This window comes from Carlito syrichta, unplaced genomic scaffold, assembly GCF_000164805.1.
Source record: "Carlito syrichta isolate Samal-C Ts95f unplaced genomic scaffold, Tarsius_syrichta-2.0.1 Scaffold201341, whole genome shotgun sequence".
Lineage (NCBI taxonomy): Eukaryota > Metazoa > Chordata > Mammalia > Primates > Tarsiidae > Carlito > Carlito syrichta.
This window is the reverse complement of record NW_007145437.1, coordinates 169,834-189,423: the sequence shown is the minus strand read 5'-3', so window position 1 is coordinate 189,423 and position 19,590 is coordinate 169,834. Positions and strand designations below refer to the sequence as shown.

The 19,590-nt window shown below is 38.1% G+C and overlaps 1 pseudogene; it reads left to right on the top strand.

Moving 5' to 3' along the window:
- Positions 1 to 13,968, top strand: part of LOC103253117 — a 23,599-nt pseudogene extending 9,631 nt beyond the window's left edge.
- Positions 13,969 to 19,590: the final 5,622 nt, after the last annotated feature.

The window sequence follows — 19,590 nt, the reverse complement described above, 5'->3', positions numbered from 1 at the left end:
GAGGTGAGTGGATTGCCTGAGCCCACAGGTTCGAGACCAGCCTGGGCAACTTGGTGAGACATCATCTCTACAATAAATCAAAAATTAGCCGGGTGTGGTAGTACACGCCTGTAGCTCTGGCTACTTGGAAGGCTGAGGCGGAAAGATCATGGGAGCCCAGCAGGTCGAGGCAGCTATGGCCGGGAGTGTGCTACTGCACTCCAGTCGGGGTGACAGAGTGACACTCCAACTCAAAAAAAAAAAAATAGATATTAGTTTCTTCCATCTTTCCATCTCTTGAGTCCTATTTCTAAATTACTCTGTACTCAGAAGAAGAAAGGGATGTTGCTTATTGACCACCCAAAAGTCTAACATTTAGAAGCCAGCATTCAGGAAGAGCAACATACATAAAAAATGAAATTTCAATGCTGAATAGCAACACCTCACCCCTTCAAAAATAAATGATCCACACAAATGTCACACTCTCCAAAAGGATATTCCAAACCTCCTATTGAAATCTCTGTAATGATGGACCTGTTCCATATTCATGCTGTCTAATGGAGCAGTCACCATTCACATTTAGCTATTGAGCACTTGAAATGTGACTAAGACTACTGAAAAACTAAAATATCCTTTTATTTAATGTTAATTAATTTAAATGTGAATGTTCCTCCAGAAGAGGCCTGAAGACCCCAGTTAACATAGTGACAGGATAGAGAGGCCTGTCTAGACTCAAGGTTCATTTTACCACAGCAGGTGCTGTATTGGGCAGTGCCATTTCATACCTTCATCCTCCTTCTCAAACTACTTTTTATAGTTATTTTATTTTCATCAAATACACATTAGGCTATGAACTCCCTCACCTTTCTACCTACAGACTTATAAACCTCATCCCCATTTTAACTACTGTCTCTTTGATCTCATAAACCAAGGGGTTCCTCCTAGTCTTAATCTTATTCTCCAACTGTGCTATGGATTTTATTTTTTCTTGCCTCCTCAGAGACCTTTCTCATATATTTTTCTCTCTCATCTTCTTATTAAAGATTATTTTAACCAAAGCAAAGACACAGGGAAATAATGGGCTGGTTTACCTTCTCTTGGGCTGAACATTTTGTGATTTTTACATTCAACATACTCTTCTCAAGTATGCTGAAATATAAAAGATGTCATTTTCTAATACATGGGATTGAAAGCTGGAAATATAGACTTTATCTTAAAATGACCTGAGGACTCTATATACATTGCTGTTGACCCTTACAAATAATGATCTATCCATTGTGTTAGATCATCCTCTGTTCCACACTGTTTTTGAGGTAGGTATTTTAAAGAGCTCCTACTCACATTGAATGTGAATAAAAATTCCAATAGCTGTTAGCCTTTCAGGGATTTTTCAAGTTCTCTTAGGGCAAACATGCACACCCACTCCCCATTGTTACAGCAGTAAAAACCAGAGAAATCATATGAAGCAGATCCTTAAAGAACCCATCCAGGAAAGCAAATTCTCTAGGAAGGATCACAAAGTTACCTCTTTCCCTGTTTCCAGAACTCACATATGACTGACACTCCATGACATGGTTGTAACAGGATATTAACCTGAACTCAAATGAACTCTTTTGACTGAAGCACAAACTACATGAGATGCTCCACTGAAGGAATTTCTAGACCATATGCAGAATTTCAAAGGAAATTGCCAAAACTCATTTATAAAAACCTCAACTCCCTAATTCACATCAGGGTTATAAAAAAATAGGAGAATGAAGGGTCAGGGGATATTTATGAAGAAGATTTTGGGCAAGATGGTGGATTGTTATGTTCTCTATTCCCTCCTTCTCAATTCCCCTACCTTTTCTCTCTGTCATCTCCCTGAGCACAGGAAGGACTGAAAAATCTAGACTGATAAGCTGGAAAGGAAGGAAAATCATTAGGGCAGGGGAAGAAGGAAGAGCACACTTCCCTTCCCTTGGGCAGTGGCTAGCTCAATGAAGGCTTCAGCCGTACAACAGTGAGATTTTATGTTGAAGTTAAATTTAGAGCTTTGATTATTATCTAGGACATATTGCATTTCTAGCTTGTGACTATGTTTACCACTTTAAAAGATTAGCAGACAATTCTTATTAAACACTGACCAGTAAGATGGTGTCAGAAATATCTGTTAAGTTCACTTCATAGTTTGCTGTGGACAGTCCTGTGGCCTACAGTTAATATTATGTCTGTGGTCTCAGTGTCATTACGGATAGTACTGCCTATCATTTTCAAGAGTATCTTATGTTGGACAACAAATGTCACAGTCAGTCTGCATTTGGCTTTATGTCTTAGGGAAGGAAGTCAATTTGCAAAATGGCCAATTATTGGCAACCACCTGGCAAAATCACCAATTTATCTTTTTCTTTTAACATTTGACTGGCTTTCATTTTATTTTCAAAACAGCAATAAAATATACTTCATTTGCTAAGGAAAGAAAAAAAAAAAGAATGACCAGAAAAGCCAGAGGGACAGACGGAGAAGGATTACTCCTACTGGTCCAATTTAATGGAACAGCAGAAGACCAAAATAAAGCTGTGTTTAAAATTACATGGCATAAATCCTCCATATCCAAAGTACCAGTTATATAGTCATAGTCCCCAATGTTTCTTAGACATCTGCCTGTCAAAACCCAAAAGAGTTCCCCACCACAGCATACTCTCATAGCAAGGCCCATAAAGCCACACCCCATAAAGCCTAACATAAAAACGTTCTTCTCTGAGAGCAGAAGATAATTCCAGCAAACGCACACACTATTGCACAGTAGAAGAGTAGGTTCTTGACTCACACAAGAGATACAGGATAATTGTTCTCATCATTTTTCTGCCTAAAACCCCGAACTGTGTATATTAATCATGTTTTTCTTCTTCACTCTTACTATGCCTGCCCTGGGTACTGACATATGTTTTGTCTCAGACCTATCATGGCATGCAACTTCAGGGCCTTGCTAGAAGGGTCTGCTTGCGTCCTCAGACACACTCCAGACCAGGCACACTACAGTGGAAGGAGAGAGGGCGGGAGGAGTGAGTGATTGTGTCCTTCTTGGCACGTGAGCCTCCAGTAGGCTCTGGGCTCCAGAATATAAGAAGTCTCTGAGATGTGTTAAACTACTAGACCCAAACCATCTTTACAGAACCCTGTAGTTTTTTCCAATCCCATCTCATCAGATTTTGTATTTGTTATTATATACCTGTTTACACTTTGAACCCCAGTAAGTGTTATCTTTTCATCCCACCTGCACATCTCAGAATGACCTTGGCTAATATTATTTCAGAATCTCTACACAATCCTAAATAACCTGTAAACCAAGGGTGTACTACTGTGGGCAGCTCTGCCATTCACTCATTTCACCGGTTTCCAGGGTATAACCTGAGCTGGGTCAGTTGGGCATGGCAGACATAGAAGCATAAGAAAACATGGTTTCAAGAAGCTGCGAGCATTTTTGGAACTGCTGGAACACATGGTGTATGCAGAGGTAAGGCATTCAACATATCTCCCTCACTCTATTTTTGTTTATTTTCAGTTCTGTCTGAAGTCAGAGTTTATGTTCCCCTTTTTCTAAATTGTAGTTTACAGACCAATTTTGAGTATGCCTTTCTATTTGCTGCCTATAATTCAGTTTTGAAGTTTTACTAAAATTGATTTTACTTTTCCAAGAAAAATATTTTCTTTTTAATAAAGCAATATGAAAGTTAAACAGAGGTCAATCAATCGTTGAATGGTTTCATGAGATAGTCAATTAGAATGTAGTAGCTGTCGTCATTTCCAATTTGAGAAAGAAGCAATGAAAACAGATGTTTGGTGGTTCATTTGCTGTATCAGAGAAAATTATTTTCACCCTGTTTTGTTGAGACTTACTGATGATTGAGGGAAAGTTCTTACAGGAAATATTTTATTTTCCTCTAGATCTCAAAAGGAAAGATGTCAAGGTCATTCCTAGTTCAAGTCTTTCAATTAAATGATGATGGCAACCAGTGGATGACTGTATATGTCATTGGAAAGGAAATACTTGAATGACAGAGTGAGGAAAAGGTATTTGGCCTATTTGGCCCTGTAGTCTTTTTGTCAAAGACATCTGGTGCTCTAATGGAATTAGACAAGAGCATTTCAATATTTTGGGGGGGGGGGTCACACATGATTAACTCACTTCCTAGCACTTCTGAATCAAGCTTAGAGGTAAAAGTAGTGGTCCTTCTACCTTTAGTCCATTATGGGAAGTGCCAATTTAAGGAAGAGTCAATATAAGAAATGTTTGCTGGTTGGTTTGTTTATTATGAGTAACATAATTAAACGATGTAGCCAGCTTCTTCCTGAGGTGATGAGTTTAAAACCATGCTAGGATATTTTAAGCAAAGGATGAGAGAATATTAAAAAAAGTTTTTTATTGGGTTGAGACGTAGATTGATGACTTCTAGGGCGGTCATCTCCAAATTATCATTTTCCAAATGTGTGTGTACCTTATCAGAAAATGATTTGGGAGCATGCACACCCAAAATATGCAGATTTATTTACTTTCTAATAATATAAATATAATGCATTAATACTACATCAGGCGTATTAAAATTCACCACAAAAATAAAAGAACATGATAAATTTCAAGTGAAACTTTAGATGAAACAAAACATATTAATAAAGTTCAAATTTTAAAGCAAGGCATACTTTTAAATTGATGATACAAACACAGTTTTGCTCTTATAGAATACAAATCAGGCTTTGTTATTAAATATTTAGTCATTTTAATACATATTTTAAAGTACAATTCAATACATATTTTAAAGTACAATTCAGAAAAATATTTATTTTCATAGCAATACTAGAATATCCAAGTATTTTTGACTGCAATAAAATATTGGTTGCTAAAGAACTCTGTTTAGGTATCTAGGTAGTGCACAACTGTATTTATTTTACAATTTATTTGGCAGAAAACTTTTTCTAATTTTTTTAAGTTGACAAAAGTTATATATATTTATTATGCGTAACACGATGTTTTGAAATTTGTATGCATTGTAAAATGGCTAAATCAAATTAATTAACACAAAACACATATCAGTTTAATAATTTAGTGAGAGCAATGCTGTCAAACATACTTTATTATTTTGAGAATATTGTATTAGCACTATATTTTACAATAACTTAAAGATAAATCTCTAAATCAAGGTTTTCTACGTTTATACTGTAGAAAATTTTAGTAGGGCAGATACTAGAATGAACCCTTCTGTACTCTCCATCTACTTCAATCATTATCAGTTCATAGCCTCACATGGCATTCCTACACTCACACTCCCCCTCACCACTGCCTTGTTTTATTTAGAAACAAATTCCAGATATTATATAATGTTGTTAATACATCAATATATTTCTTAAAGATACATATTTCTTATCTAAGTCACAAATATGTGAAAAAAATAACAAAAATTATTTAATATTGTTAAATATTCAGGCACTATTCATATTTCTTTATTATGTTTTACATCCAACTAAGCTTATACTTGATTTTAATGACTGTGATAACTGAAAAACAGACACCACAAAAGCATAACATAAACAGTATACATTACACATTTAGAGTAAGTTAAATGACAGGTGTGAATGCGAATTTCTTTCTTTCTTTTTTTGTTTTTGAGTTGGAGTCTCACCCTGTCGCCCAGACTGGAGTGCAGTGGCCGCTCCCGGCTACCGCAGCCTCGACCTGCTGGGCTCCTGCCATCCTTCCGCCTCAGCCTTCCAAGTAGCTGGAACTACAGGCATGCCCTACCACCCGGCTAATTTTTTTGCTTTATTGTAGAGATGAAGGCTCACCAAGTTGCTGAGGTGGGTCTCGAACCCTCAGGCTCAGGCAATCCACTCACCTCCGCCTCCCAAGGCGCGGGATTACAGGCTGAGCCACCGAACCCGACTGAATGCAAATTTCAAAGAACGGCCTCGATAATTATGAACATTTTCGCCTGACCTTATAAAAGCTAGATTAGATTGCCATGGTCACCATCTTGCAATAGAGTTGACAAAAGAAATAGAGGTGGAAATGGAGACGTTCAGCTCAGGTCTCTTCTTGTTGCTTACTTGCTTTCCTAGTGTCACCATCAACCCTGGTTTCTTTGAAGTAATATTTAAAAACGATTGGTACATATTTTGAGAGCTGCTTTAGTTAAAACCAGGTTAGCTAAGCCATAAATCCACTTAAGTCACACTGAAACCTCAATGCGTTGCAGCATACTTCTGTGCTTTGCCATTATCATTCTTCCTCTCAGAATACCTCTTTTATTATAGGAACCCGTGACTCGTCTAAAAAAAGCATTAGGTTACCAGGTTCAATCCATAGATTTCATGGCAGTAAACCTTCTTTTTTTTTTTTGAGTTGGGGTCTCACTCGGTCGCCCAGACCGGAGTGCAGGGGCCGCTCCCGGCCACCGCAGCCTCGACCTGCCGGGCTCCGGCGATCCCTCCGCCTCAGCCTTCCGAGTAGCCGGAATTACAGGCGCGCGCTACCACGCCCGGCTGGTTTTTGATTGATTGTAGACGTGAGGTCTCGCGGCTCAGGCAATCCACTCACCTCAGCCTCCCAAAGGCCCGGTGTAAACCTTCTTTTAAAAAAAATATCTTGCCGGGTTCGGTGGCTCAGCCTGTAATCCCGCGCCTTTGGGAGGCTGAGGTGAGTGGATTGCCTGAGCCCGCGGGTTCGAGACCCGCCTGGGCAGCGAGACCTCATCTCTACAATAAATCAAAAAATCAGCCAGACGTGGTAGCGCATGCCTGTAATTCCGGCTACTCAGAAGGCTGAGGCGGAAGGATTGCCGGAGCCCAGCAGGTCGAGGCTGCGGTGGCTGGGAGTGGCCACTGCACTCCAGTCTGGGCCACCGAGTGAGACTCCCAACTCAAAAAAAAAAAAAAATTATTTCTCCTCTTTGCATTTCATTTTTGGAAGTTTCTATCAATCTCTCTTCAAACTCATTGATCTCATGTCAGTCTGCTAATAAACCCATCAAAGGTGCTTTCATTTCTATTACAATGATTTTGGTTTCTAGCATATCTTTTTTTATTCTTTAGAGTTTTTTCTCTTCTCTTACATTACCCATCTGTTCTTGCACGTTCCCTAATTTTTTCCATTTGAGCAGTTAATATATTAATCATAGAACTTTAAATTCCCTGTCTCATATTGTCAATATCTTTTTCTTACCTAAATCTAGTTCTGATGCTTTCTTTGTCTTCTCAGACTTTTTCTTGCTTTAAAGAAGCATACCTTGTAATTTTTTTTTTTTGTTAAAAGTCATGATAAAAAAAAAAAGTCAGGTAGTAAAGCAGGAAAATAGGTCTTCAGTGTGAAGTTTTATCTTAATTCAGTTAGAAATTTGACTGTGTTTAATGTCTCCTGTAGCTGTAAGTGCCAGAAGTTTCACATTCCTCTAGTATGCCCTTTTTTTTTGCCACCCATGTAGGCTATGGGCTTCCCTAAGTACTTCTCCTTAGAGAGAGTCTGCTCTCAAAACTCTTTCAGCAGTAACTCAATAGGGAGCACTGTTGCTATGTGGTGGGTGTAGCAGAGGAAAAGCATTCTATAATTGTATTAATAAATTTCAATCTTTTAGTGGACATGTGTGTTTGGGCTATTACCTTCCCTCCTGTTTCTTAGCTTTTCCTTCCTTATGTGAGACAGAAAGTCTGGAAGGGACTAGAGTGAAGTGCCCTTGCCTTCTTTGGTATAAGGCTCTGCTAAAAATTTTTCCGCTGGGGAGTAGTTGTTTGTTATGGAGAGGGATCTGGGCATTTTTCACAATTATTATTCTACCTCTCACTCTGCAAGTCACATGGGGCTCTTTCTCAAATCTTCATTAGGAGAACCAGATTTGGAAAAAATCTCAGACATTATCTCTTTAAATATTGCTTCTGTCCCGTAGCCTCTCACCTCTATCTCTAGGACTCCAGTTTCACATATGATAGATCATTTTATTATCTCACATATATTTCTTGTGCTCTTTTATGTGTTTTGTGGGTTTTTGTTGTTGTTTTGTCTCTCATACTTAAGTCTGAACTTTTTCTTTTCTGACTTACATTCTAATTCACTCATTCATTTTTCAGAGCTTAACCTGTTATTAAACCCATTCATTGCGTTCTCAATCTTGATTATTGTATTTTTCAGTTCAAAATTTCATTTGATCCTCCTTTTCAGTTCACAGTTCTCTGTCAAAATGGCCACACTGTCTTTTTACTTTTCAAACATATTAATCGCAGTTATTCAAAATTCATGTCCAATAATTATATAATCTAGATCTCTTGATTATTTTTCTGTCAGTGTATGGTCAAGTGTTGCCTTCTATTATACCTGATGATCTTTCTTTTAATGTCAGAAATTATATATGAAAAATTATAGATGACTTGAATCTCTAGATGATATTATTTTCCTATAGAGAAATTGTATTTTTGCTTCTTTTACTAAAGATGATTTAAATCATCTCAATCTAATCAGCAATTGAGATGGTTCTAATTTGAGTCTTATTTCTGGCTCACTCTTGATTCCTAGGGTGGGGTCCTTCAGGGTCTTAGCGTAAAACTTTCAGTGGTCCCTAAAACCCAGTGGTTTTTTTTGTTGTTGTTGTTTCTGGGACTTCATTAATCTATAGAGTCCCTGCTTAGCTTTGCAACCTCAGTAGGTACATTGGAATTGGCAGATCCTGGGTTTACCTTTGTGAACTTCCATTCTCTCTGGGATCTGGGTCTCACAAATCTGCCACTTGGCAACTTCCCTATGGCTTTATTTATATATTTATTTTTTGAGTTGGAGTCTCACTCAGTCGCCCAGACTGGAGTGCAGTGGCCACTCCCGGTCACTGCAGCCTCGACCTGCTGGGCTCCGGCGATCCTTCCGCCTCAGCCTTCCAAGTAGCTGGAACTACAGGCACGCGCTACCACGCACGGCTAATTTTTTTTTATTTATTGTAGAGACGAGGTCTTGCCAAGTTTCCCAGGCGGGTCTCGAACCCGCAGGCTCAGGCAGTTCACTCACCTCGGCCTCCCAAAGCGCGGGATTACAGGTTGAGCCACCGAGCCCGGCCTCCTATGGTTTTAAATAGATTTTATTTTGTTTTGTTTTTGTCCAGAACTTCTAGTTCTAAGTTAGAATTAGAAAATACTTTTAAAAAAAAATAGGACCATAAAGAGTAAAGAGAAAAACTTTTGTTTGGTCTCTTTATCTTAGTGATCTAAAATTTTGATTCCCATAGCAATTAAAGTGGTAAATAAGGTCTGGTCCAGAAATGGGATGCATATCTGTTTTTTGGCAGAATGTTAGGGATCTAAATTAGTTTTTATAATGTGTTTTTTAAGTTTCACCAGAAATCCCCAGTCAGGATCATATGTATAAAATTTATTTTTGTAATTGTCCTTGCAAACACTCATTCTGGCTAAGGCAGCACAATTCCCAGGCATGTAACAACTGCAGAGGAGCCTGTGAAATTAACTGGAGTTCTCTGGGAATTCTGCAGTTAAGAAGATTTTGTGACAGTTTTCTCTTTAAGACTCACAACTGGTTTGTTCAGTTTCATGATTACAGAAACTTTGGCAATAATCCCAACAATTTTGCATATTTTTGAGGTTATCTCAGGGAAAAATAAGCAAACTTTTCAAAGTTACTCTAAATAACTTCTGTACCCCTAAAACAAATGTCTCCCCGTCTTAAGTAGTGTCTTTTTTGTTCCCTGAGTCATGCAAATACTCAATAAGTGTTTGATTCATGCTTAAGTGAGTGAATGAATGAAAGCAAAAGGCAGTTTCCAGTTTTTTAATGTTTTTCTGAAAAAGTAAAACCTCAAACTGAGCACACTACACCATCTATGTTCTTTTCTTTTTTTTTTTTTTTTGAGTTGGAGTCTCACTCCATTGCCTAGGCTAGAGTGCAGTGCCGTGCTCACGGCCACCCCAGCATCGACCTGCTGGGCTCTGGCCATCCTTCCGCCTCAACTTTCCAAGTAACCAGAACCTGAGGTGCACGCTACTACGCCCAGCTAATTTAAAAAATTTTTATTGTAGAGACAAGGTCTCGCCAAGTTGCCCAGGTTGGTCTCAAACTGGTGGACTCAGGCAATCCATTCACCTCAGCCTCCCAAAGTAGGCAAATAAATCGCCTCCAAAAATCTAAAAATATTTTAATTAGAGGAAAATATTAAAAAGAATAGTATTAATAATGTGAGAAATACAGCAACTCAGGTTAAAAAAAAATTAGATTGTGGTTCAGGCAATTGTTTGCCTTCAGAGTTTAAAATAATTTCAATAGGTCTGGATATCTTAAAACTGTACCAAATTAAGTTTTCATATTTTCATAATAATTTATCCTTTTTCTGAAATAAGATATGGCAGTTGTCATATTATTATAGTATATATATGTAAAATGCACAAATGTGCTAATAAGTCTGACTAGATTGGGAAAAATAGATATTTGGGAGCATTTAATGACATCCAACAAAGTCTTTCTTCAATGTGATTAATTAACATGATGCTATTTCTATTCCAATTTTTTTTACTGCATTCTACATATTCTTTAAAACTTTAATAATCATGAAAATAGTAATGAATAATTAATTAAAGGAGAACGTGTATGTTTTATTCTTTGATAGATAACATTATCTTTTTATTCTTTGATAGATGTATTATTTATTTATTTAAATTGGAATCTCACTCTGTTACCCAGACTGGAATGCTAAGGCGATCCTTCTGCCTCAGTCTTCCGAGTAGCTGGAACTACAGGCACGCACCACCATGCCCTGCTAATTTTTTGATTTTTTGTAAGATGAGATCTCACCATGTTGCCCCAGGCTGGTCTCGAACCCTTGGGATCAGCAATCCTCTCACCTCGGCCTCCCAAAGTACTGGAATTACAGGCTTGAGCTACCTTGCCCAGCCTGATAGATAATATTTAGAGTGGCTGTTGGTTTCTGTTTATTTGAACTTAGTGTTCATTTTAAAACAGTTTTTTGTTTTATTGTATTCAACTGCCATACTATAAACTGTTTAAATTAGATTAAATAAAAGAAAATACTATAAATAGCTTTTTTTATTACAACAAATTGTGATTCTATCCCTTCCCCAAAAGTCCTCCAATTTGATACTTCTTTAACGTACAACATTTAATGTAAAAAAAAATCTGTGTTTTTTCTAGAAAAAATATTTGGCATTGTTTATGAAAATGTTGGGTTTTTTTGTTTTGTTTGTTTTGTTTTTGAGATGGGGTCTTGCTATGTTATCTAGGTGGGTCTCAAATTCTAGGCTTATTCGATCCTCCTGCCCTGGCCTCATGAGTAGCTGGGACTACAGACTCAGGCCACAATGTTTATGTTAGTTCTTTTGATTGTTCCCTCAGGAAGTTTTATATGTAGAAAATAAACTTGAGGCCAGGCTCGGTGGCTCAGAGGTGAGTGGATTGCCTGAGCCCGCGGGTTTGAGACTAAGCTGAGCAAATTGGTGAGACCTCGTTTCTACAATAAATCAAAAATTAACCAGGCGTGGTAGTGTGCACCTTTAGTTCCAGCTACTTGGAAGGCTGAGGCGGAAGGATCACTGGAGCCCAGCAGGTTGAGGCTGTGGTGACTGGGAGCATGCCACTGCACTCCAGTCTGGGCAACAGAGTGAGACTCCAACTAAAAAAAAAAACAAAGATACTTCAGAAACTTGCCTTGAGTATGACCAATCTATTTAATTCCCCATTTAAAAAAACCTCTAATACTTTCTTAAGCGTTTGAGTAGCATTATAATCTTATTATTCACTTGTGTAAGATTAGTAAGTTTAAATCACTTTTTAAAAACTTTGGGCAATATTTGAAACTGTTTAAACAGTTATGCACGTTCATCCTTTCAAGATGCATTTTTAAGTTTAACATACTTGATTTCTTTCTTAAGTATTTCAGTTGTCTTCATATAGGTCCTGCTTGATTACTAAACTAACTCTTACAAATCTAAGACATTGGACTGTGTCTGGCAGCGCTTCTGAGCAGAGTTGGATAGGGTAGTGTGTAAAGTGTGGACGTCGGGGATGGTGAGAGAAGGAGGCAACAAATCACTTAATATGGTGCCTAAATTCCAGGAGGGTGAGCGAGTGCTGTGCTTTCATGGCCTCTTCTTTATAAAGCAGTGTGTAAAGGTTGCCATAAAGGACAAACAAGTGAAATACTTTATACATTACAGTGGTTGGAATACAAATTGTAATGAGTGGGTTCCAGAGAGCAGAATACTCCAACACGTGGACACCAATCTGCAGAAACAGCAAGAATTTCAAAAAGCCAATCAGGACTGAGATACTGAGGGGAAGCTGAGAGGGACTGACCCGGGAAGGATGTCTAATCTGCAGCAGAAAAATATCGAAGTGAAAGCAAAGGAGAGCATACAGAAAACACCCGGAAATGGAGCCGGTGATACACCTCAGCCTCCTCGGAAGAAGAGAGCCTGGGTAGATACTACTGTTGAAGATGAGGAAACATTCATGAACAGAGGTTGAATTTAAGGGAAAGATTCTTGAAGTTCTAAACTATGGCTTGTTGATGACTGGGACTTAATCACTAGGCTAAAACAGCTCTTTGATCTTCCTGCCAAGAATGTGAATTCCTTTCTGGAGGCTTATGCAAATTACGAGAAACTCCTGGAAACACAGATAATAAGGAGTATGTTGTTAACAAAGGGGTGGCAAGAGCCGGGCTCGGTGGTTCAGTCTGTAATCCCGCGCTAAATAAATATTAACTTCACACAGGTCCAGAGAATTTTGTAGAATAAGTAACACTGGCTCAAGGAATGCTAACCTTTCTTCTTCCCGAAACCCAGATTTAGGCTGTTATCCAGGATTATTTTTTTATGACAGGCTTATTTGAAAACATAATAGAGTATTATTAGTAATTACTCTCAGAAGTTAAAAGTGTTAATTCTGAAGATGGGCTTTTTCTAGGTCTTAATACCTGAGTCTAAGTTCATATATCAAGACAATTTCAAGAGAAGAGACATCTTTCTCAGTTTTCTTCCTTTCTCTCTGTCTCTCTCTGTCTCTCACTCTTGCTTGCTCTCTCTCTTTCCATGTGTGCGTGCACACATGGTATTATTCAGGTCTAGTCAGGTATATTTTAAAATATTTCCCAAATGTTCACTTTGGCACAAAGATCTGAAATATTTTTAAAAACTTCTCAAATATGAGACAGTTTTGTACTGAAGGCAAGATGATTCCAACTTCATTTATTCAACACAAATTATATTTTATCATATAATGTTAGTCTTTAAAAAGAGATGGTAGCAGATAATTTAGGGAGAATTCAATGTAATTTTCAGTAGGGCTCAATATTCTCATTTTGCATTTTTATTTCAAAACTTTTCCCCTTGCCGGGCTCGGTGGCTCAGCCTGTAATCCCGCGCCTTTGGGAGGCTGAGGTGAGTGGATTGCCTGAGCCCGCGGGTTCGAGACCCGCCTGGGCGGCGAGACCTCATCTCTACAATAAAATAAAATAAAAAAAAATCAGCCGGGCGTGGTAGCGCATGCCTGTAATTCCGGCTACTCGGAAGGCTGAGGCGGAAGGATCGCTGGAGCCCAGCAGGTCAAGGCTGCGGTGGCCGGGAGCGCCCACTGCAATCCAGTCTGGGCGACCGAATGAGACTCCAACTCAAAAAAAAAATAAAAAACAAAGTGGTGGCAGGGATAAAAGAATACCTCTGTGGAATGCTGGGCACTCAGCTACTCTGTCAATTCGAGAGCCTGCAGTATGCTGACATTTTCGCAGGTCACTCTGAGGCACCCATGCCCAGGTGCGTGGAGTGCCACATCTACTGAGATTGCTTGTACGGATTGGAGCAGTGTTGGCCTAGACACCTCTGGATGAGGAGAGCCTTGCTTTATTCCTGAATTATTATCATGATTTCCTAAAGTGACTGGCAAAGAATTCTGCAACTTTGTTTAGTGCCAGTGACTGTGAAGTGCCTTCTCCTGAGCACCATCTGAAAGCTGCATGAGAGGCGCTCTCACCCTCTTATGTTTGGGTCTCTGAAAACACTCTTTTGTTCTCTGTCCCTCTCTTTTATAAACGATGTACTTTGAAGATGTTACTGTATTACAGAATTGATGTCTGTTTTCGGTTCTCTGATTTTAAGCAGAGAAAAAATAAAAGAGGTTATAGCTCCTTTTTTCTTTTCTTACTATTTTTTTCTTTTCAAAGTTGTTACAATGATGGACAACAGAGAGACATGCTGTAGAGTGTTTTATTGCCTAGTTGACAAAGCTGCTTTTCATTGCTGTTGGTTGTATTCCTTATTCCGACACTATGCACTTTTATAACACGTGTTAATGCTATGGGACAGAATGTTCTGATTCCTAGTGCCAAAGGTACAGTTCAGTGTATATAACTGAATACATTTATCCATGTGTTCTCTTTTTTTTTTTTTTTTTTTTTGGTACTTAAAGTAAGGAGCCCATTTTTTGCAAGTCATCCATGTTGTTCCTTAGGCATTTTTATCTTTGCTCAAATTGTTGAAGAATGGTGGCTTGTGTCATGGTTTTTGTATTTATGTCTAGTGCACATTTTTAACATAACAGACACAATGCACTGTGCAGCTAGTTTTCTGGAAAAGTTGATCTTTTAGGAACTGTTTTTTCAGATCTTCAGTAAATTTTTTCTTTAAATTTCAAAATAAATTTTAAAGTATATAATAAATTAAGTTGCTAAACATGGAAAACCTAAAGTTCTCTCATATGTCCCAGTGGTATGCAAAAACTTAATATTTCAACTTAAAAACCACAAGTCTAAATTAATTATCCAATTTTACATATTAAATTGAAGCCACAAGACTTGCATTCTCATCAGCCAAATTCTTGTTAAAATTACTAGTATAGAAGGGTTTAACATGTACTTTTCCTCCAAACACAAAAATATTAACTCTAGTATTCTACTTCTCCCAAACCATTAATTCTTAATCCATCATATTCTCATAGTTAAAAGATGCATACCTATAAAAAGACAAAATCTAACCCAATTCACTCGTGCTCATTCACACATTCATTCACTCAACAGGTATTTCCTGAATACCTGCCTGTGCCAGGCACTGTTCTAGGTAGTATGTCTAACACAAGGGAACAAAGTTTCTTCTCACGGAGTTTAACTTCTTAAAGGAATAATAAACAAGATAAATTAATACAATGTATAGTGTACTAAAAGGTGAAACATGCCATGGAGAAAACTAAACTTGGAAAGGGCTCTTTGGAAACTAAAGAACTGATATTACTTATGACCACAGATTTGATTAGGGGAGACATCTGGGTTTGTAGACATTTGGAGATTTTGGTCTCACTGTCACCTGCGTTGGAACTACAAAACTCACATAGGGATTGGCCTCACAGCTCAACTTACCCAATTTTCCTTTTTCTCACAAAAGTGTTTAACTCTCATCCAGCTGGAAATGTCGGAGAATTCTGCTTGTCTTGAACTTTTAAGATATATAAAGTTATCCCTACTTATGCTAAAGAATTCTGAACATATTTTTCAGGGCCTCTAAACTGTTATGAATGATCTACAAAAATGAACTAAAAATGAATCAAGCATTAAATGTAAAACCTCAAACTGTAAGAATCACAGAAGAACATAGGGAACACCTTCCTGGATATCAGACTGGACAGTGAATGCATGGTCAAGTCCTCGGAAGCAAATGTAACAAAAGCTAAGATAGGTAGGATCTTATCAAACTGAAAAGTTTTTGCTCAGCAAAAGAAATCATCAAGAGAGTAAAGAGACAGCCCATGAAATGGAAAAAAAATATTTGCATGCTCCGCATCTGACAAAGGCCTAATATTCAGAATCTACAAGTAACTCAAAAAAATTGAAAGGAAAACAAACAACCCCATTAAAAAGTGGGCAAAGGACATGAACATACACTTGTCAAAGGATGACATACAAGCAGCCAACAAACACATGGAAAAATTCTCAGCCCACTAATCATCAGAGAAATGCAAATCACAACTGAAATGAAATACCACCTACACTGGTAAGGATGACTATCATTACTTAGGTCAAAAACAAGTGTTGGTGCAGCTGCAGAGAAAAGGGGTTGCTTTTACACTGTTGGTGGTGATGTAAGCTAGTTCAGCCTCTATGGAAAGAAGTGTAGCAATTTCTCAAAGAACTAAAACTTGAGCTTCCATGGGATCCGTAATCCCTCTCCTGGGAATATACCCAGAGGGACATAAATTACTCTACCAAAAAAGACACCTGCACACGTATGTGTATTGCAGCACTATTCACAATATTAAACTATTATGAATGTTTCAAATGTTACCTGGTAGACTTCTGGATATTTCACAGGTTTTGTCTAATTTGTAGTTATATTTTTAAGATTATTTTACCTTCAGAAACATATAATTTTCTTTTTGAATGCACACAATATAAACATTTAATGGAATTATATAAATAGATTTTTTCTGAGAAAATTTATTTATTGCATTTAGAAAATGATATTTGGAATATATTTGAAATGCTAAATGTTCCCAAAAGTAATTAAGTTAGATTAGTATAAACAAAAGATTGAGAATTTTTGCTAATTTATATCTGAAAATTGCATTAGCAGATTTTTTTTTTTGAGTTGGAGTCTCACTCTGTCACCCTGGCTGGAGTACAGTGGCATACTCACTACCACTGCAGCTTCGACCTGCTGGACTCAGGCAATTCTTCTGCCTCAGCCTTCCAAGTAGCTGTAATTATAGGTACAAACCACCACACTCAGCAAATTTTTTTTTTAACTGTAGAGATGAGGTCTCGCCAAATTGCCCAGGCTGGTCTCGAACATGTAGGCTCAGTCAGTCCTCTCACGTTAGCCTCCCAAGGTGCTGGGATTATAAGTATGAGCCACCATGTCTGGCCCATTAACAGATTTTAACTTGTTCTGGCCAATTTTATTGAAATGAGCAATACTTGCTCCCATTAATGGAAACTGATATGAGAAACAGCAAAAATTTTCCATGAACAAACTTAATAAAAAGAGTAAATTATCAATATTTTCAGATGCATTTTAAAAGCTTGACAGTTGGCTTGCACTGTGCCTTTAAGAAAGTACGAGACATGCTTGATTAAAATTTGCTGACCACCTTTCAAAAATGTATGATACAGAAGCTAAATTAGCAAAAAAACTATTTACTATTTTGCACATTAAATTGTATTGCCTGTGTACATACAAGTGATGTCACAAACTGACTTAAGTTTTAGATGGGGATATATATTTGTATAACAGACAGAATATTAACTCTCTAGAATCACAGTTACTCTTTCTAGTCTCACTTTCCTCCAAGTCCTTAATTGTTCCCAGTAGCCAGAAGGAGAAAGTTGCTAGAGCTGGAAAGGCTTTCCCTAAGACTAGTGGGAGGAAAAGGTATATGTGTTTTATAAGAGCTGGAGGAGGGAGTTGCCAGGGACTTCAGAGGGCATAGTCACATAGTGCACCAAGAAAGATTTGATTTGGATCCCACCCTGAGCAGAGACTCTCGTATCCTAGCATGGCTAGGAAACAGCAAATCGTCCTGCCAGTGATTTTTTTTGTCATAGAAAAGTTCAAAAACCAGGCTATCTCCCATTCAAAGCCAGCTACCCAGCAACCATACTGGTCACAAAATGGCATGGGGTTCTAGCATGTACATTTGTATTTAGATTTTAAGATAAAAAACTAATTAGCTTCACTCTAAACATCTTTTATGTCAAATGGGATTTGTCAAAAATAAGAAAAGTAACACATCAATTCATTAAAAAATTTTCAAGGATTTTCCGTTTGCCTAGTTTTCCCCCACAGATTTCCTCTCTATTTTATACATCTACTCTTCGGTTCCCACTATATCCTAAACTATCTACTAGCTCCAGCAACAGAGGTACAGTTAAGAGGAAGAGGAATGAAGACAGAGAAAGAGAGAGAGAAAGGGAAGAGGAGGAGGAGGAGGAGAAGAGGACTGGCAAATTACAAATAAGAGAACGAGAAAATGTGCTCTGGAACAACAGTCATTCACATACGAAATACAAAAAGAACACAGAATTCAAAACGATGATTAAGAAAACTACTCTTATCCCTCTTCCACTTCAGGAACCCCTTTCAACAGCAGCTGGGCAGAGTGGCTCACACCCTCAGTCCCAGGAATTTGGGAGACAGAGATCAGAGGATAGCTTGAGGCCAGTAGTTGGAGATTAGCCTGGGTAACATAGTGACCAGAGCTCTATAAAAATATTTAAAACAGCCAGGGTCAGTGGCTCATTCTGTAATACCAAGAACTTTGGGAGGCTGAGGTGAGTGGATTGCCTGAGCCCGTGGGTTTGAGACCCGTCCGGGCAACTTGGCGAGACCTCGTATCTACAATAAATCAAAAATTAGCCAGGTGTGGTAGCGTGTGCTTGTAGTTCTGGCTACTTACAAGGCTGAGGCAGAAGGATCGCCGGAGCCCAGAAGATTGAGGCTGCAGTGACCGGGAGTGTGCCATTGAACTCCAGCCTGGGTGACAGAGTGAGACTCCAATTTAAAAAATAAAAAAATTAAAACAAGTTTGTTGGGCCTGGTGGTACAAGCTTGTAGTCCCAGCTACTTGGGAAGCTGAGAAGGGAGGATTACTTGAGCCCAAGAGTTAGATGCTGCAGTGAGATATGATGCACCACTGCACTCCAGCCTGAGTGTCAGAGTAAGATTCTGGTTAACAACAACAACAAAAAAAGTAAAAACAAACAAAGCAAAAAAACCAGCTGCATGACAATTTACTAGAAGAAAATATACTCAGACGTAAATTCGCAGAAACATATTCAGCATTTGAAGGGACGTTTTGCTTCTTAAGATCATGTTCTGTCAGATTGTGATACTTACAAAAAAAAAATACCTTATTTACCAGTGTCTTTGTTGAATCCTGGTTTGGAGATACATTTAAAAATAGAGTTGTAAGTTTATTTCTATATCATTAGTATGTTTCAGGTCACAAATAGAATCGACCTCTATGTCCATATTCTGTCAAATACTTTTTTTTAATTTTAAATTTTAAAGATCTGGGGTACAATTCAGGGGTTGGTATACAAATGTTGATTACTGATGAGGTGGGTCCCCCCTCCCCTGGTAGTTTCCCACTACTGCCAATCCCTTTCTTATAGTTTTATGAAATTGTTCATGGTCCACTTATGAGTGAGAATGTGTGTTACTCAGTTCTTTGTTTCTGTGATAGGTCACTCAGTATTATAGACTCTAAGTCCATCCAAGTTGCTGCAATGTTCATAATTTTGTCCTTATTTATGGCTGCATATTCCACAGTGTATATATACCACATTTTTTTTTTTTTGATGGGCAGCATGGTTGTTTCCATGTTTCTGCTATTGTGAATAATGCTGCAATAAACATGTGTGTGCAGGTATCTTTTTCATAGCATGATTTGAGTTCCTCCGGGTATATTCCCAGTAGGGGGATTGCGGGGTCATATGGGAGGTTGATTTTTAGATCTTTTAGGAATCACCACACTATTTTCCACAGAGATTGTACTACTAGTTTATACTCCCTCCAACAGTGTAGAAGTGTTCCCTTTTCCCTGCATCCTCTCCAACATCATTGTTTTTTGAGTTATTGATGATGGCCACCCTG